The sequence below is a fragment of the Struthio camelus genome, chromosome 9 (assembly GCF_040807025.1).
Source record: "Struthio camelus isolate bStrCam1 chromosome 9, bStrCam1.hap1, whole genome shotgun sequence".
NCBI classification, from domain to species: Eukaryota; Metazoa; Chordata; class Aves; order Struthioniformes; family Struthionidae; genus Struthio; species Struthio camelus.
The window spans coordinates 13605300-13626494 of NC_090950.1; the positions used below are offsets into that span (position 1 = coordinate 13605300).

At 40.2% G+C, this 21195-nt stretch overlaps 1 long non-coding RNA gene across 1 annotated transcript in view; it reads left to right on the top strand.

Annotated features, from left to right (window-relative positions):
• The window catches only part of LOC138068171 (uncharacterized), a 126377-nt gene that overhangs the window by 102733 nt on the left and 2449 nt on the right, over nucleotides 1–21195 (top strand). Inside the window, exon 3 of the long non-coding RNA XR_011142837.1 lies at nucleotides 8635–8742. This is a non-coding gene — a long non-coding RNA (uncharacterized lncRNA). The remainder of the gene's footprint in view (nucleotides 1–8634; nucleotides 8743–21195) is intronic.

Consider the following 21195-nt stretch of genomic DNA (forward strand, 5'->3'; position numbering starts at 1 on the left):
TCAGTAAAACTATGGGTTTCTGTTTTCTTAACCCTTCAGGACATTGACTGAATGAATACTTCCTTGAGGAAACAGTTCAGTCAACCAGATATACTCAAACACTCTTAAATCCAGCAGTCCTTTCTTCCTTACAAAAACAACAACAGTTAAATTCCATGTCAAACTGATCTCCTCCCCTAGCATTAAAGGGCTTAATTCAAACAAATGTGTATACCATTAGCAAACCCTCCACAGAAATCTGCATGAAAAAAAGGAAAATAAGAACGGATCCCAAAACATTAACATTTCAGATCATTAATAATTTCCAGAACATCAGAGGACACAGAAAAATAGACAACAAAGTCTATAAAGCATGTAAGTACTGTTAGGAAATAAAACAATACTAACATTTATGTAGATGATTGAACACATTATTGTTCTTGTCAATTATTATAGCAATAATAATAATGTCTGTAGCAACTTTATAATGATTATTTTTCATTTCAAAGCACTCATAAATATTAACTAATACTATAAAATAATAAGGTTTATACCGTTTTTGTGAAATACATGAGATCTGCCCAAAGATTATTCCATTGCCCAAAGAACCAGAGCCTCCTCTGATGTTACAAACACTTGCGTGTTTGCAGTGGCCATTCACATCACATGACAGTGTGGAAGAGGACCCTCCTCCTGAATTTGTGTGCAGGATGGGTACCCGTGGTGGAAGTCACCAGACCCCACCTGCACCTCCTAGAAAGTGCCGTAGATTTGGGGCTGTCATTAGTGGGCAGGATTAATGAACATGCTTATAAGGGCTCAGTTCTTATGGCTGCTGGTATACTAATTGTATTGTGTGGGTTTTTTTAAGACAATGGTCCATCCCGAACTGTCTTCCTCAGAACTGTAGGCTTATGAAAGCATTAGAGAATGACATCTCCCAGAGACCTTCGACCTCGGGGTGGAGGTAATCAAATGATGTGCAACAATTATCTAAAGAGATACTCTAAAGAGAACTAACCTTGCTATCTCAGCATACAAGATGTGACCTAATCCTAATTATGAGAGATAATAAGTAAGTGATGTGGGGGGGAGGGGTGTAATAAGTGGCAGAGGGGCGTAATAAGTGGGGGGGGGCATAATATGTCAGAAGTGGATGTAAAACATCAGCAGGGGGTGTCATAAATTGGGAGGGGTGCCATAAGGGGTAGAGGGCCAATACCACTCCATATGGAAGCCTATCGATAGGCCCCCCCAAAAACCGCTCATTCTCAACAGGCATGCCTAGCTTTCGATCTGCGGCTGATGTTGCGCTCGGTAGGCCCCGCTGACTCTCGACATTGACTGGTTTTGATATGGACGGGCCTTCCTGAGGCACACGTATTGCTAGGGCATGACATCCATAGCTCTCAATCCCTCTCAGCATGCATTGATACCTCTTGATCTTGAGAGGCATGGCAGCCTGTCGCTTTGCATACCTGCTTCTAGGGATGGCTAGTGTTAGGTGTCGATAGGAATTGGTAAGTGCTGCTGTCTACGCCTGCTGATCACCATCGATCCCTCTCGCTCTTGGCAGGCATCTCTCAATATCGAGCAGCATCGATGCCTGTTGAAGCTGAGACATATTGATAGGGTACGATATCAATACGTATTGCTAGGGCACGACCTCCATAGCTCTCGATCCCTCTCGGCATGCATCGATACCTCTCGATCGTGAGAGGCATGGCGGCCTGTCGCTTTGCAGACTTGCTTCTAGGGATTGATAGCAGTAGGTGTCGATGCCTGCCAATCGCCATCGATCCCTCTTGCTCTTGACAGGCATCTATGGCTTTAGTTCTCGGGCTGATTTTGCTCTAGGTAGGCATCAAAAAGGTATGGACATGGATTGCTCAAAAGAAACCATCAGTATGTATGATAAACATGTAACTATTCCATAACTACCAGTGCACCAGTGCACACTTACTTACACAAACGAAGCTATGCATTGACTCCGGAGGCTACAAAACTAAATCATGGATCAAACAACTACAGATCATAAGTCAGCTATTTTTCCCTTTTTCTCCAGAAGCTTTAATTTGGTTATTTTCTGAAGGGTACTGTGTGACCGTCCCTTAGATATTCCATCCTGTGATGGACAAAGCCCCTTTTCTCATTTTGTAGCTTCAAGCAGATAGATTAAAGAGAGTCAGTACACCTGCAACATTGTTTAAGGATCATTAGGAGCCTAACTTCAGTCTCCATCCCTCACCTGCTCCTCTGCAGCAGCTCCTATGTAAATCAGTGGGAAGCAGGACCCTCTCCCTCCTCCCCGCCCCCAGGCTTAGCACACAACAGTTTGCTAAAGATTATGCAGCATCCCTGCTAAAGGGTGGTTGCCAGGGCATCCTTGTTCCCTAGCCAACTATTGTACTAAGGCTTTACTGGCAACCATCCATCTGTGCTTCATTTAGGAACCTCTGCAGCAGTAAACCTTGTGTTTTCCAATTCACAGTCTTCTGGAGAAGTAAATCAGGTTGTTTCCTGTCTCCTAAAGACCCTAAACATTTGGAGGAGCAGTAAGTTTTCACACAGGACTGTAAGACCATCTTCTCCCTATTCGCTACAAATCAGAATTCAGATCTTTCTTACTGCAGAGAACCCGGATTTTGCACTAACCCGGCTAGTGTGGATCCTAGGCACATCAGTGTGGCGCTGTGCCTGGACCAGGAAAGTTGATGAGCCCAGGCACAGAGCCACATTGACATGGCAATACCTTCCATGACTCAGATGGTAACTGTTTTGTTTTGTTCTGTTCTGTGTAGCATGGAGGTATTGTCTGGAGGAGAGTGGGTGTCCTAATCTGTGCTGCTCTTTATACACACTCGATTTCTCTCAAGATTTTAAAGCATCACTGCAACACAAACGCCTACTAATGCAGCTTCTAATGAGTTTTCTGGGGTCAGCTGCATTTAAGAAAGGAGTATGGTGGCCCTTGTTAGATATGAAAGGACCTTCCTTGGCCTTTGTACTAAACAGTCAGCAGTAACTGTGCCATGGCCTATTTATGGCTGGACTTCCAGGCAACAGTGGGAATGGCCCTCAGTTACAGTAGTAGATTGCGTGATATGGGGGTGCCAGCAGTAGGCACACACTGTTGCTATTGCAATAGTACAAGTCTAGCGAGAGCCCAAATCCAGTGCACAGGCTGATGAAAAGCCAGGGGGAAGGTTACAGCAAGAGGACAACTTGAAAGGTCTTTATTGCATGTGCCATGAGTCTTCTGCCTGTTGAAGCCACGAGGACATCACTGCTCTTGAGGTTTTCATTGCTGTGAGAATTAATGATGTGGATTTGTGCCCTTAGCTATCTTTCATGGTAACTTTATAATATCATTCATGCAGTAAGTGCTGGATAATAAAAGGAGGACAGTTAAAAGGAGGTAGGATATGCTGGGTTGTATATTCCTGCTTTCCCCAAAGGAGGAAAGGGTTGGTTCCATGCACTAAGGAAAGGATACTGTAGACTGAAAAAAATCAGTAAAAGGACTACTCCAGCACCACTTCAGCTGTCACTGATACACCAAAGCTCCCCCTAGCACCTAAATGGCATTTTTTCATCTAAGAATTAATTCAGACCAGCCTGTACATACACTGGAATAGACAAGTGGAAAGGGCAAGAAAGATTTCCTTTTTGAAGCTGTCTGTTTTGAAGATGAGGCAAACAGAGCCCTATGTTTAAGAACAGGAGACCTGCACCAATGCAAGGATTGGAGGTTTTTTTGTTTTTAATAACCTTGGGCAATCTGTTGTAACTGCATCTATAGAACGTTACTAATTCAAACAGGAGCTTGTAGTCAAATTCCGGCTCCCTTTTTATTCATCCTATTTAGACAGTAGCTCACGTTCTGCCTTTAGTCAGGGGAAGTCAAGCCTAGATCTGAAGTCTAGATCACATTCAGGATAGTTAAGCCTGGCTGGAGTCACTGTTCCATGAGTACAGTGTCCTGCAAAGACAGCCTGGGTCTGTTTCCCAAAGCAAAGAATGGATTCAAAGGTATGGCTGCAGTGCCTGTTAACAGAGTGTGCCTAGGCAGCATCACCCACAAGCTCAGCATAACCTGTGTTATTACAGCAAGAGTACAGGTTAGACACTCTAAGGATGACCGATCTATCACTTATGTATTTGTGCTATGTAGTGAAAGTGCCTGACCTAAAGATGTATCTCAGGCTGGTAAATGGAATAAGACACTTCTTGATTGGACTGCATTTTATATATATATGTATATAAAAATTATATTTTTTTAATATATGCAGTGCTTCTTATAGTACCTGAACTATTTATGCCCTATTCTTGTTAGGGAAGAGAACAGCAAAAGAACACCTATTTGCAACTCAGTCTCATTAGATCTGCAAATAAATAGTAAATACTGTGACTGTGCTATAAAATAAATGCATAACAGCTCAGAAAAGCAATGTAATATTAAAAGATAAAGATGACAGCCAAATTCTAAAGCTATCGAAATCCTTACCCCTGATACCACCCAAGAAGGCCTGGTCATCAGTATTTTGGCTTTTGTTCAGTGGGTGAAAGGGGCGTGTGAGGGAGCCGTCTCACACAGTCCCACGCGACGAGCAGAACTCAGTGACTTGCTCTATACAGCCTTTCACTAGAGGAATGTGCAGGCAGCAAATTAATTAAAGATTATAAAAATCCTCATTTAGAAATACCTCTTGGCAAGGTATTACAAAATAAACTAAAGATATTTTCTCTCCAAATTGCTGTAAAGGGCTGTATTTCTCTAGTTAGAGAAAAGGGGATTAAAAAAGGCAGCCTGGTTGGGGGGAAATGGGATATAAAATGAGACATAAAGCATTTTACTTCAGTGCCTACAACAGTGCAAACTAAAGAAAGGTCAGTCTCAGGAAAAAAACCAGTAAACGTCTGGATAGACAGAATCAACCCATTTAACACGGAGTACTATTTGAAAAATTGGTAGCACTCTTCATAAAAAAACACAAATAAAAATCTTCACTTTTTTAATCACAATTTAAAAAAATGTGAAAATGTTACAACCCATATTCTGGCTCATTGAAAAATGGTGTATATTTATAGCACCAACTTTTGTGGAAAAAGAAAAAAGAAAAAAGAGAGACTTTGAAAATCAAGACCTAACATTTTGAGAACATATTGCATCCAAACCTGAAACTTGGAACATTTTGACCAACTGAATTTTGTATACGTTTTGTCAGATTAGAAAAATACATCAACGGTGAATTAATAGGGTATCTGGGAAGACCTGCATAACTTAGAGTTTTGCTGATGAGAAGTAATGCAAATAGCATGAAGTGATACTAATAAGTGTACAAAATCATGTGTTCTCCCTCACAATATATATGAATGTTGGCTATACGTATGTTTTTTGAAAATACCGTTGTCATGGTTACCACTCAGTTGTCTTTATGTTTTAATATGCCCTGTTTTGTAAGGTTGAGGTTCAATTCAAGTTCATATGAAGCAAATCAACTGAAGTTTTCAGATGTGGTCTCTAATTTAATATGCATCGTTTTCTGAGAGGCCAACTTGAAACACTCTAGGCATGATTTTAAGAGATGTCAAGCACCTTCAGATGCAGCGGAAGTCAATGCCCTGTACTCAGTAACTGAGTCATGAATAATGTGCCAAACAGTACAGTCTGTAACAGTCTATTTTAAAAAGCTATAAAACTGTTTCAGTTAGTAGAGGGACCCTTTCTAGACTCCTACAGGCTGAACCTACCTCCATTAGACATTGTAAACGAACAATGTGTCTTTCTGCCAACATCATTTAGTTATTTGTCTGAATTTATAGGAATGTTTATGACTGTAATGTTGTAAAATATAAGCTTAAATCCTATATGCAACAATGTAACATGAAACGACCCAATATTTTTGGTTCATAGAAGTGGGAAATTCCATTTCCCCTTTCCTTTTCCAAATTTCATCATGAAATAATGTCAGTATATGAAATACTGACATGCATTTTGCTTTTTGTGGTTCATTAAGATATACCTTTTCAAAGCTTAAGGTGCAAACCCAACCACTGAGACCTAGCAATAAACTCATAACTCCTAGCCATGCTCATTCAGTATTAGCTCAGGTAACTCTGCGTAGTGTTTTCATTGTCCTCTGCAGAGGACCCAAAGAGCCAAACCGACGTATGTAAACTCCCTTTTCGCTATTCTATGGGAACAGATGGACCTGCTCTTCAAAGCAGCCTCTTTACCTTATTAGCCTTAAGAAAATCCTTTTCACCTCCTCCAACAAGCCACCTGGAACTGCAGACGACTCCAGGAACGACTCTTTCCTTCCCTTTTCTCAATTTAGCTTTAGCTGAGCAATCGGGAAAGGAGGTGTTGATCTTTTTTGGAGTGCGGTGCATAAGAGAGGAGCCTGCTTACAGGGGAAGGAGACTTTGTGCCCAAGTTTCAGTATAGCTATTTTCCATGTTACATCCAATTTAGAATGCATTTTAGTGCCTCATTTTCCCTCCAGTATAAAAATGGGGAAAGGATGTCTCCCTTTGTGTTCTAGGTTCACCTCTGCAATATTCTCTCTGCTTTTAGTATTCCTAGTTCTTCACTTTCTCCTGTTTTCTCAAAGGCAGATGCAGGTAATCTAGCTGCACTTACTGCTTTTCCCCCTTGGCAGTTCTTCCTCTGGCTTCAGCAGCATTCATATTCTCCTGGACTTCCTCAAAGATTTTGGTTGCTTTTCCTCTTGTTTGCTGGATTATTGTTGTTTTGTTTTGACTTATTTCCTTAATGAAATGGTCTGTAAGGCAGAATATACTGAAGTCTATTGTGCAGGATCCTCAGAAGAACGGGGGTAAAACACCAGCCCTGTTTCTCAGGGACATGGGTCTGCAGTGGAATGACCCAGAAGCACCTCTTTTCAGCCAGACGTTATTCATGCATAAATCTCACTGTGCAGGGCATGATTGTTTGGTAAAAATTCTTGTCCTTTCCAGGCGCTCCAGAAAATTTAAGAGGAGCTGATTTAGTCAAAAGGAAAAACTCAAAGTGCAAGACAGGAAATGCAGCACAAAACACAAAGAATTAGAGAACCAAGTCAGTGTTAGTATTGTATGAGTATCTGCATGATCACTCGTGTATCTATGTGCACATATACAGGTATGTATGTGTGTGTGTGTGTGTGTGTGCGCGCGCGCGCGCGCACAAGAGAGAGACATCTGTGGTGGTAATATCACTGAGACATAAATCAAAGTCTTCATGGGCTTTAGACACCCCCATGCCCTACCCTAAACACATATTATTTATTCATTCATCTTTTGGGAGCCCATTCAGACATACAAATAGGGTTGCTATGCCTCTGTAGATGTCTATGTGTAGAATCACAGAGCCAGTCAATAGAATTCTTCTTCTTATCAGACATCTCAACATTATTTTATGATTTGATTTCACAGTGCATATTCTTTATGGCACTTCACTTATCTTGAAATAAATGGACCAGCACATTATAAGCTTTATCTCCTAAACCCTAGAGTTAAGCATCATCAGAGACCTGAAGAAGAGTTGTAAGCAAATTGGATTGAAGGAGGCCCTTTTGGCTCCGTTTCCAATTCCAGTGTATGTTCAGATGGGTGGAAAATGCTTGCTGCTAACCTCAGTGCAGAGCTTCCAGTTTGTTGCACAAGTGATACGGTTCCATACACTCGATGATGTGGTCGGTGATCTATGGGAGAGGAGGAGGGCACTGAGACGAACTCCGGATGCACCTATTTGTTATGCGGCTGACTCTGGAGGCCTGGCACCATGCAGAGCAGCAGTTCCTAAGTCCCTTTCTAGGTCGTAGCATGAGACTGCAGTGGAAACATCTCTGAAAAGGCAGCCTTCACAGAGAAAGGGTCACCTGCCTTCACTCTGTGTTAAGCACCAAACTGATCAAGTCTAGCTTTGCAGGATAAGCATTCTCCACTTGTGAATAAGTTTACAATATAGATGTGGGAGAGTATTTTTATCATGAGCCCATGCTTTTAAACAGGTTATTAGTGAAGCACCAGCAGGGGACCAGAAAAAGAAGACTACTTTTTGATTTGTTCATTAAAATCAAATAATTATTTACAGCCTAAATAATCAAACTCTGTACATTAAAAAAAAAAAAAAATCCACATTCTGCCTGCTTGATGTTAAATGGTATAACAGCACAGGAGTGAATATATCCTGGAGCCCTATATCATCTTCATTATCTTCACTGGTGAAGTGAGTGAGTGAGTGGAGAGGTGTGAAATTCCAGCAGAGAGGAACACGCTGTTTTAAGAGGAAGTGCTGACATGCAGGCTACAATTAGACAAAAAATGACTGCTGACATTTAAAAATCATTACAGAGAGGAAATTGTGAGTGTAATTATGTCATCATTGACACTGTTCAAGTGTGCTGATGCATTTTTGCTGATCAAAATCGAGTGTTTATATTTGTAAATAGAATGCACTTAGCAACTCTATCAATGGAAATGTTCCAGCCAAGAACGAAAGAAAATGGAGCCAAGTCACTTTGACAAAAACTTCTTTTCTCTTTTTGGTTGATTTTCAATATTTTGCTTTCCCAAGATAGTTTCTTGTTATTTATTACTTTGGCTTACTGTGTGATTGGGTTTTGGTTTTTTTTTTTTTTTTCACAGAATCATAGGAAGGGCTATCTGGGCAGCCCAAAAGCCCATCTTGCCAATATGTATTCTACATCCAACAGTAGCCAACAACAGATGCCTACAGAATGATGTAAGAGAACAGTAAGTATATAGTGCTATTACCTACTTCAGTCTCCCAGCCTCCAAAATTCTCTTCTCAGGGACTTCACAGACTGCTCGAAAACATGACTATAATGAAGTCTTTCTGACTAGCTTTAGAAACAGTCTGACACTCGAGTCAGTGCAAAGGGAAACATGACATCAGCAGGTAGCAAAATATGTAAATGTTATCATTTACTTGGACAAGAAGAGTTTGTTGACTGTGCTAATACTGAAGTCTTGGCACTGCATTACTTAACACAGTTATGATCTGCCTTAAGCCACAACCCTGTCACAAGTCCTTTACCTATGACATATTATTACTCAATGACAGGGGAAAAAGACCAATCTATGATACGTACAAATACTCAATTCAGAATGGACAAAAATAAGTGAAAGAGTGTGTTTATGGCTGATTCTCAAAACAGGCATTTTATTTTGGAGATCTAGGAGATAAATACACTTTATAAATGTGAAAGCAGAAGTGTTTACAAGGGCTCTTGAGCGAAGTAAGAAAAAGTCCTGGCATCTGCGATAAAATGTCTACGCACAAAAATGCCTACAAATGCTGATCTTCCTGAGGATGGCATTTTTCTGGAAAAAGTTTGTGTAGGAAATTAAGAAAAATAAAACTAGGAAAAAGAAAAAGGGAGCTTAATAACGAAGTACTCCACATTATCAATACTATTATTCTTGAAGGTTACAACAGAAATAGAAATATTAATAGTGAATGCCAATTATTGAGGTTAGAACTAACATCTTCAGACTGCATCTGCTCAGCTCAAAAATTCCCCTTAGTTCTCTGTGTTATTTTTATAAGAACGAAATGTGAAGATTGGTTGTCTTTGCCTTTTTTCTCTGTTTTTTCAGTCTGTTTATTGACTTTGCCCTTTGGGAATAGGGTTTCTTATAAGCCACCTATTAATTTGCTGGGTGTCCTCCTACACCCCGTTTCTTTCTGACATTGGCTCCATCAGTTTCCACTGGTGTCCCTGCTTCCTGGATGTCAAAACATACATCCAGCCAAACTATATTATCAGAATAATGTCAAGCAACTCTATAGTCACCACATCAGCAAAACAGCTGCTTTCGTAATGTTGTTTTATAATTGGATGAAGACTGTAATTCATTATTAGAGTGATAAGAGATTCCATGTCAAAGCTCAGAACTTCTTATGCCATTGAAATAGTAGAAATCAGTGGTTGGGGGACAACCCACACTGGGTTTCTTGGGAAGAGCCAGTTCCACAGGTATTTTGGATGAACTGCTTATTGCAGCAAGGAGTACTGAAGAAACCATGAAAGAGTGTCCACAGAGATATAATTTTGCAGAGCACAGTTTAGGTCAATAGGACTTTATTATAGAGTATAGGAACAATAGCAGAAAGAAGAAGGATATGTTACTGTGTTTTATGTTATGACATTTACTTGAAAGGCTGGTTTCATCTTTTATCTCCCTTTTCACTAGTTCATACCCTTCTAGATTTTTTCTTCCCTTTGGATTTGGAATTTTCCGTATGTGATCTTAGCAGAAGGCTAACTACTGCTAATGACAAGCTAAAGAAAACTCTTTTTTCTTCCTGTTCTCTGCTTGTTTTTAAAAGACATAAGTTGCAAAAATTCATCGTTCTCTGCAGAGTAAACTATCTCCTCACACGTTTTAAACACAGATCATTCAAGAACAGCTGAACTTGACAAAATCTAATACTTGTTTTGTAATCTATCTCTAAGTGCATTTGAAAGACATTTCTTTCTCTGGAATTTTAATAATCACGAGATTGGCAAGGTATTGCTGAGTATCAGGACTAGCAAGTAGTTAAAGCCCCATTCCTAACAAAGGGAGGCACACACAGATAGGCGCAGTGGATATCCCTGGATAGTGCCACCCAAGTGAGTGGATTCTGTACCAGGGCTTACCCAGAAGGCAGAACTGGACAAGGCTGGGAGAGGTCATCTGGTGCACCCTCAGCGAAGAGTCAAATCTGCAAAGAGACTTCACTTTTAGCCTTAATGATGGCTAACTGTTGGGCTTTTCTAAAGCCAGTGATGGAGCTTCCACAATGTCCCTAAGAAAACGTATCCATCATCACTTCCTTTACCTAAGGTCTAACCTGATCTTCCTTGCCCATTACCTCTTGGTATGCCTACCACACAATTGGTTTCGCAGGCTGAACTTTTCAGACTACTAGCTTAGCCCCTAACAAAACTTCTAGCCTCTGTGACACCACAGTCTGCCTTTTCTGTACCTCACCTGATAAGCACAAATGTTGTTGGTCTCAGGCTATTGCTGCATGATTTGTACAAGGCAGAAGGAAACAACCACTTCCCTAAATAAAACACTGCTTTAGCATTAAAATTAGAGAGAATATTGAAAGCAATAAAAAAATCCAAGCCCTTGGAGCCTGGAAGGTGTCTCCTTATATTGTGTACGTTCCACAGTATTCTATATAGTTCATGCTTGCACTGCAAAACAGTTTGTCAGTCTCTCATTCACTAAAACACTGTCAATATAACGCAAGTCATGAGCTGTGTTCTGACAAGCCAGTCTTGAAGAAAGCTGTCTCTATTCAAAGCACAGAAACTCCTTCCACAGAAAGAAAATCTATTTTGCTGGTCTTTTTTCCAACCACTCACCACAGTGAGGTGTGAGCTTCGGAAGCTACATGGAGACTAGTAAGCACTAAACACTGAAAGTCGCAGTGGTGGCGTTCTCGCATTATGTATTATTAACAAAGCCAGTGCCTATAGCAAATATAGTGACAATGATTAGAACAGTAATCCTATTGAAGGACTTTGAGTCTAGTAGTAGGAGAGACTGCTTTTTAGATGTGGTAGTTATAGTAATCAATGCAATTTTCTATCAGCTTGTTTGGATGAAATGGAATGATCCACCCTGTCAGCTTTCAGACAGGGACGAGATTTTAAGCCCTTTAATCCCCATTGTGAATAACTACCTATCCAAGTTGTCTTTTCTCATCACCATGCAAAGGTAGGGGATTTATCAATATGCCTAGACAGTATAATGTTTAAAACACTGCAGTTCTACTTCTTGAAACTACTGCAATACAAATGTTAAATAATAATAATTTTAAAAGGAGTTGCCTGATTTTAGTCCAACATGGTATAATAAGAGTAATGATTCCTTGATTCATTCTAGTCTGCAAGGCTTCAACTGAGCCTGCAACAAAGTTGCACTGTCATAAATAAGATCATAGTAGTCAACTCATAAACTGTTAAATCTTTTAATTCTATGAATATAATACGCCATTTCTGCTGTACAATGAATGAAATGAACATATGACCAAAGTGTAGATAAAAACATGCAGCAGCAAGTCTGAAGGCCAAGTTGCAGAAAATGAGAACAATTTAAAATGGAATAATATGATTTATCAACTAAAGATTTTAATCTATGAGAGAAATATATACTCTTCCCCCACAGTCAACTCCAACCAAAAAAAAGATCAGCAAATCTGAAAATGGGGGCACAGAATAAGAGTCCAGCAAAGGATGGTAAGAATGGGAAAGCTAAGGTGCTGGCCACATTTGATTGTTAAAACCTTTTTGCCACAGAAAACACTGCTAATTACTATTACCTACTGAGGTGCTGTTAGTTATATTTCAATTGTTATACCTGTGAAATCAATTATGTAACCTGTAAATCTGAATTACATCATTATTTGGGATAACTTAATGTATGATCATTTTCTGACGCCTCAAATCAGTGTAACATTTTTTCTACTTTTGCAGTTGATCAGAGTTGATGACACTTTGAATATAGTGTACTACTGATGATACATTTTAATATAACTGAAATCTTCACTGAAAATCTTTTAATCATTGTTTTAAACACTAGTATCTACAAAGCTAAAAATGAAGCAGTATTTGGCTGCATGTAACATGACTTTAATCCTTCATGTAACATTTAAACAATGTTAAACAATTAGTATTAATTATGCAAGCATGAATCATTCATAAACTAGGGTTTTATATCCATCACCGCAGTGAAGCAGGTTTAGACTTACAGAGACAAATCCAAGGGAGATGGTATAGTTCCAATCTTCAGTTGGCGGAAGTAGCGCTTGCAGTGTAACTGATCGGGAGGCCTGGATGTTTTAATGCCAGGGTATTTGTAAACCTGGTAGGTTTGCCATGCTCAGGTAATGATGTAAATCATTATTGTTTATAGATGCTATGAAGCTGTACCAATTTAGGCCTGCTGAATGTTTGGCCTCTGTTTGCGTCAGTTCATCCCCCTTTGCTTTTAATTAAATGTTGAAAGCAGACATTGGCATCTGCGGTAAAAGAGGTCCTACGGCAGAGATTGCGAGAACCATAGATCAGCCTTATGACGAGGTACTAGGCACTGGTAAGGCTTCAGCTTAAATATGAGGTGCGGTGCTGAGCACATACCTTCCAGCAAGGCGTTAACTAACAGGAGAGACTGTTATTAGATAAGAGCACTGAGAAGAACAACAAATCTAGAAAATAAAACCTACAAGGTAGGACTGAATAACTGGAGATAATTATCAGCAGATGACTCAGGAGAAATAGGATAACAGAAAAGGCTGGCATAAAGATGAAGAAATGAATCCCATCTCCATGTGCTTAGCAAATAAGGTGAGAACTAACAGAAGCATAATTCACAACAAGAAAGACTCAGACCAGACAATAAGATAAGCTTTCTAATGCTATGAACCAGCACAGCCACAGTTTGTTCTTCAGGAAGCTTTGGAGATGCTCCATCATGGAGGTCTTTAAGAACAGGCTGGCTGACCCTCAATTAGAAACGATATAGATGTGGCTGAGCCCATTTTGGGGCAGCCCTAAATGGCCTCTCAGTGTCCTCAGCAGCTTTATCTTTCTAGGCTGCAGAAAGTGCTCCACAATCCTGCTAATCTAGAAGCACTTGCCAGAAATGGCGGCCAGTACTGCACGCTAGGAAGAACTGGTGTCACAGCTCTCTGTCCTGCTGGGACCACACAAAGCTCTCCAGAGAACATGCTGGCGTGGGGCACATCGCTGTTCCATGTGCTGCTGTCGTTGATCTGATACTAAGGCATCTACTTCTCCCTGTGCCCAGTGTATGGTTTATACAGACCCAGTGTAGGGTGCTGGATTGTATTATCAACTCAAGGTTGTAGTACTAACCTTTTAAACACCTAAATCCTAATTTAGACCCATCAATTGCTAAGCCAAAACTTAGAGATATCAATAGGTATCTTTCCATTAGCTTAATGATGACTTCAGCAAAATTTGAAATATTTCCCAACTGACTGCAGTATGAGAAACTTGGATTGTCCTCTCCTTACTGTGAGAAAAATCACAAGTGACACCACACAGAGATGTGTGCTCTTAAACTGAGGCAAAGCACCTATTTGCCACTGTAAAAGGGTGGGAAACTGCAGTGCTTTTGTAGTCCAGGTTCTGGTTATCTTGAAAGTTTCTTTTTCTTTCCAGTTTCAACTGGGGAAAGGGGCAGTGTGCCCTCCAAATATGCCACTACACAAAGCAAAGTTCACATCATGCTTTAATGTGATCCTGGAGAATGACCGACATAGTGTGTCTTGTATCTATTTTAAGATCAGCCTCTTCCCCACCCTGCCTTACAGCACTGAGCCAAATTCCCTTCAGGGCTACATTAAATTAACTATTAACTAATCTGTTTCTTGGGCCAGTAGGTCTAAAGAGTGAGATAAAAATAAAAGCAAAGAACAGACAAATAAATAAGAAAGCCTCAAAATCAGATTTTTTTTTTCCCCATCCACTTCTAAGTCAATAATTCAAGACAGAAAGTGCAGATTTGGGGAAGAAAGCTCATAGGTGGAGTAAGGAGCTTACTTGTATCTCAGATTTTCTTCTCTTTAAGAGAGTGCCTAACTTCCTAGAACAACTCTAAAGTTGATCACAAGAAAGATCTACCAACCTACTGCCGCTCCTGGTTGAGTAATGCAGCGTTTCACTTCACTGCAGCTGAACACCTCTGCCTTTGACAGCTGGTCTACAGTAGTCACTTCGTACAGGAGGCTTTAGAAAAGCTTTTCAAATCATTGTTTGTAGAGTATACTGGAATATGCCATGGGTGTACTTGTAGGTAAAACTAAGGAACGTTGCAGTTTGATTCTGGCTAAAAGCCCTGCAGCTGAAGTTTTCGAAACATGTTTTCAAAGTAAGAAATGCTCACTAAACGCCACCTGAAGGAGTAAACAGCCAAGGCAGCTTTGAGCTTAGCTTTGTGCTTTACTTGCAATAAAGTTATCTGATCCAGCCTCACACCTCAGAGCCTCTAATTCTGTAACAGGTCACCACAGCATAGTGTTACATGCTATAACCTTGCCCTGCCATTCATGCTTAATGTGGTCACAGCTCGATTTCTTATGGCGTGCTGGGACTCATGGCCAACTTCCATTGCTAACAGGGGAAAAAGTCAGGTTGGCAAACTGAGTATTTCCAGCGTGAGCAAAGGAGGACAGAGCTGCTCTTTACTCAAAAACAAATAAATAAATAAAAAATAATAAAATACATACAGAGAGAGAGAGAGATGTATATTATATCTCGCAGGGTGAAGCCTTTGTTATGTTGCGTTTAGGACTTAGTGTTCCTCTCAGGGAAAAGCAACCATTCCCCTTGTTCAGAGAGCTGCAACCCACAGCCGGTCAGTTCACTATGGGAACGCTGAGTGAGCCATTTGAGACTTGGGCTCTTTCAACTGCAGAGCATCCCATTCATCATATGCTTCAGAAACCTAATATGTAAAGCTGGGAAAAACAGAAGCTGTAGAGACAAGAAAAATCAATTAGCAGGAAAGCCCACATATGAAGAAAGGCCTGAGAAGAATCTTATCATTTTGAAGTTTCTAAAGCTTCCCCTTGCCTCTTTGAGAGGTGACCACATAGCAGGTACATTCTGTGTAGTAAGACGAGAGGGTAAGAGCCCTCTAGTCTCCTAATTAGGCACTGAGAAATTAGCAGGACAAAGCAGGATTTGGAGTATACAAGGTAGCACTAAGCACAAAGTTGGCTTTATATCCTTCTCCCCCGCCCCCCCGCCCCATCAAAAATTTCAGATATGGCAAGCCTCAATATTAGGAAAGAGGCTGTTATAATTTGCAAATAGTTTCCATCCTGGAAGGAGACGCACCCAACAGAATTTAAACAATGCACACTGCAATCTCAGTTACAGTGGCATAAATTAGGATCGATTGCACTGAGGTCAGAGCAGTTATATGAGGGTGAGACATATGAGTATTGAGCCCAATTAGCTACAATACATTTAATTCCCATTTACACTGGTGTAACTCTGAGCAGAATCTGCTCCTTGATGTTCAGTTTGAATTAATTCACATAGTGGGCCAAATCTGGCTTTGAATTGCGAGAGAATAAACGTGGAGAATGATTTCATTGGAGCTATTCCCAATTACAGTAGTGCAACTTTTGGCCCCGAGACTATTCAGTGCCCAGACACTGAGCAGTGGCCAGCAGTTGAGGTTCCATCATATTTTGGCCTAGGTGGATTGGAAAATCGAGAGTGCAGACTGCTAAAGCATTTCTATGTGATTTGGGGTACTGCAGTCCAAACCTATTTTTGATCACAATTATTTCTCACATGGATGAAGGCAGTAAAATTCCAGAAATAAAGCAGACGTGGAAAGCACTCATCTACCTAGTTCTTCTCCCACCCCTGGGAATATATGTTGACTTGTTAACTACTGGAACATGATCCTCATGTAATACAGGAAATGTGTAATAGCGATACCAATGACCTTAGTGAAGTGCAAGCTGTGAATAGCCCCGGTGAAGCTGAACAGTCTGAAAAGACAAAAATGTTGGTATGCCAGCTGTTTAATTCTAATGCAGGTGAATGGCTTTTAGAAATATTTAAACTAGTTGAGTATGCTAAACCCAATCTTCATTAATGGAAAAAAGAAAAGAAAGAAGGAAGGTAATAAATTATAGGTGGAATGACCACATATGCTAATATTTAACAGCACAAATTCTTCCTTTATCTACTAGCTCTATAGACAGAGTACTCTTCAAGTTTCCTTCCTGCCTGAAGACACTTGAATTTGCATTTCATACCTCCTAAAAGAAGACTATATCTTCAGAGATGAGGCTGAGGTACTCAGAGGCAGTTTCCCTGTCCAGGAAACTTTATTATTGTTTGGGTCTCACTGGTATCACTTGGCGCCTTTTTGCTTCCCCTGAGGTCCTTTTCTTGGTTAGTTTATGTAAGCAGCACTAAGAAAATTCCCAAGGCTGCACCTCAAAACTACCTTTTTGCAGGATAATGTTCTCAGACTACAAATTCATAATTTACAACTATTCCTGCAAGGCCAGCTAGACTCTTTGGATGTTCATAGATAGCAGTCATGAAAAAACAGATTTTTTTTTTGAAGTCAAAGGTGCAATTGGGGAAAATAATGACTCTATTATCTCAGCTTAATGATTACAGCTGGAAACAGCAATGGTACATGTGAGTGTGGAATTTCACTGGGGCAGTCTAGGTCTCGCACATCTGAAGCACTTGGTACCCAGCCTCGCTCAACAGTTAGTCCTTTAAGGGATTTAGACTTGCCCTCACTTTGCACCTTTCTGATACATTCCCATTTTACACATTGTGATAAACATCTTTCTAGTGAGGCTTCTTATAAAGGGGAGTTAGCCCCTTCAGCAACACCTCCACAGCTGAGGTAGAGGAGAAGACAGCTCAGACACAGCTAGGGAAAAGGATTTTTGCATCCGCTGGAAGGACAGGTCTGGCTGGAGCTTTTTCCTCAAAGAGGTCTGAGGAAATGTCATGGGCAGGAGCAGTGATTTGAGCAGCAGTGGGAGGGCCAGAGTGTGACCCTTGTGGAGCCTAACAGAAGGCTACAGAAAAGCTGATGTGAGGTATAAGACTTAAACTGATACTTGAGGAGGAGCAAGACTGGCCTGTTTGAGGGTGAGGAGGAAGCAGTGCTGGCTGAAGGTGCAGGGTCTTCTGGCTCTCCTTTCTGCTGGAGCAGTGAAGGCTGCCTCCTTCCTGCAACAGCTCCCTGCCCCTGGATGCTCTCCATTGTGGTACAAATTATAAGATGAGTGAGAAACATAGCTGTATACAATCAATTCCCTATTAAGTGTTTTCTCCCAATATTTAAGGTTGAACTGATGCAGAGCTAAGTGAATCACTACTTTCTGACAAATAACAAATATGCCATACAAATGAATTTTACAGGGAGTGAGACTCTCTTGAATTTCAATGGAATTGAGCAAATAGTCACAGATGAAATAATGCAGAAGAAAAAAATTAAAATGTCAAAACACTTCATTTTAGTCGTTTCAAAAGGGAACGTTTTGTTCTGGAACTGCCAAAACACTTCCACCTCAAAACAAAGCTTTTTAACTGTTCATTTTAAAATTGGCCTAAACTTAGAAAGAAAAAAGCTTTGAAAGGTGTGAAACAGCACAAGACCAACAATGAAATCATTCCCTTGAAGCTGAAGTAAATATTTTGGGTTGAACAAAAATTGATTTTTTTTGTTGCTAAAAATAAACAAAAAAACCTCAGTCTAGATTTGACCAAAATAGTAATATAATTCTGATATATATATATATACAAAATATATATATATATTTATTTATTTAGATAAAACAAGTGACCAAAAATTCATATATCACCAAACTCCAGTTTTACATAACTTCACACCTAAGAATTCCTCTTTGACTTTAATGGAGCAGAGTCAGGCCCATTTCCTTCCACACCCTATTATTATTATTATTATTATTTTAATTGGAAAAGCTGAAGGGTGTTTTTTTTTGTTTTTTGTTTTCTACAGTAGTGAAATAATGGCTCCATCTGAAAACCCCTAGTCAGAAATCCCCCTGTGGCCATGCAAATTTGGGTGCTTTGAAAGACTGCCATTCTCTTTGGTGCTGTATTAGATTTGGCATTGTACCAACTGCATGCCAGGGCCCATGCTTAGGCCCGTGCTGCCCTACCAGCTTCGCCACCTGCGTTCACTTCCCCCCGGGCCTCAGTCTAGCAGGCAACAGGCATGAGGAGAGAGAAATCAGCCCCCATTCAAATTCAGCTTTACATGCAGCATTGCTGTGATGTGCTCCCACTGCCTGGCCACAAACTAACATCCCAGCCTGAGCTCGGCTCAGAGAGGCAGGAAAGATGCAGCATTTGGGAGCTCGGCCCCTCACAAGGAGGGTGGAAACGAAGGACCAAACTGGCATCCTCTGGAAAGGTGTAGCAGCACTCCAAATCAATATTTTCAGCCAGAAATAATTGGCCTACAGATGTATGGCTTTCTGATGAATAGCCATAATTTTCTACAGAAAGCAGATACTTTTTTGTGGAAAAAAAAATCCAAAATCCAATTTTTCCTTTAAAGAACAGATGGCAATGGAAAACTTTTAATCTATAAGATGTAGCAACATGTATAAGTTTAATTCTTCCCTAAACTGTCTCTTCTGCATATCCACTGACTTGCCTTGCTACAGAAAATTGCACTAAATGTCACTGGCTCTGCACCCAAAAGCTTGCCCATTTTCCCCAGCTATATAAATGGATTTAGTAAAGATGCTTACTTGTGTAGGCCTTGCTTTTCTCATATACCGACACCATTTGGGTACAATAGCATCCAGTAGCAGTGCCTATCACAGGCTGTTCCCATGTCAGCCGGTGGGGCAGGGGAAGAGGGTGCATATAAGGACCTGTGGACATAAACAGCACAGAGCAAGTCACCAGAAAAGAACAATCCAGTTTGGTAGTTACCTCTGAAGGATAACGTGATTGGCAGATATTTTTATTGCCAATACACATACACAGATACTCCAAAAGGTTTTTATTCATTTGTTTCCAAAATAAAAAGTGAAAGACATACTATGGTAATAGCGAAAAAAATTCATCTGTGTTCTGAGTTTGTTATGAGTCAATCAGGAAAAGAAAGGAAATCCACGGTCAGCAATCGCCCCCCCTTCCCACTGTCTATCACAACGGGTTACCATCCTTAATTTTACCCAACTGTGTCATATTGTGACAAATATTGGAGGCTTGATCCTGAACTTTGAAGTTTCTTTCTTGTGTGGAATTAAGCCAGAACCACAACATTTTTGAAAACGCAGTGCTTGGGTGAATTGAATGTAGTTTTCTCTGTGAAAGTAAAACCAAACAGAAAGCTTTTTACCCTTCCATGGGATGGTTTTTAGATCGTCTTTGACCCTTTCTCTTCGTATTTATATTGGCTCTGGTTATTTGATTAAAACTGTAGGAAATCCAATTCAAAAGACTATTTTTAAAAGACAAATAAGGAAACTTTGATAATTTTTCTTCAGATATCTTCTGTTTTTTCTTATTAACGCTTTCCAGATTTGGGCTTGACATTCTTACAGATTTCAGGATTATCTGGAAGTTAATTGAAGTAATACTTTTATTTACTTTGGCCCTGCCTTTTAGTATTTTGACGTGTCAGTATTAATTGATTTTAAGTATTCTCTTTAGGAATATTTTATATAAAATAGAGGTTTCTGAAGATCAAAATCAAATATACAGACATATTTATATATGTAGAAAACCCACAGAAATTAATCATAAAAATGTAATTTGTTCAATTAGCCAAATACAATAAACAAGTCATTCATTACTTTAAAATTCCATTGATCTTGGTGATAGCTTTTCCTGAATAAAGAATGCAGAGTCTGGCCACAGTAAAACGTAATGAAGTTTAACAAAATATTTTAATAGAGCTATACCTAATTCGAGAGGACTTCACAGAGGGAGGTTTTGGTGGCTGATAGGAAGGGTGGGAGATTTCATATCAATAAATATGGTGGCATCTGCCAGGTAAAATGTTGTAATAATCCTCTGGGTGCTACTTCTCTCCCACTAATGTGTTGGACAGTTTAGATTAATGCCATATGCCTGTTTAGTAGAATGAGCTGGGAACAAATGTAAATTCAGGGAGAGAGAGAGAGTTCATTTAGCAGCCTTGATTTCACTGTATTTCTGCTATCCTCAGGAAAAGGGTGTGCACACAATAGTGAAAGAGGAGAAGAGCCCCCCAGGACAGGTGGGATCAGGGAGCTACCAGAATGGGAGGGAGGGAGGGCAAAGAAAAGGAGGGAAGGAGGAGAGAGAGAGATTCAGAGAAATTACAAGAACTGGAGGGTAGCTTAATTTGCTGGTAGAATAAATACATAAGGGGGGTTGTCCAGTGATGTGGTGGTCTTCAAAAATGACTGCAGGAGTCAGAGAGGGGAATGGGTCTTGTGGAGAGATGGTAAAGAGAATGGATAACATGAGTTCTTTCTACATCTAGAGATATACAGGTAATGACATCCTCACAGGATGAAGAACTTGAACGAAAGGAAAAGAATCAGGCCAGCACTAACATCAAACAAGTTGTTGCTTACTGCAAGACAGACAGAACAGGGATCTGTGTGTCACACCATCTCTATTGCTGTACCATTACACG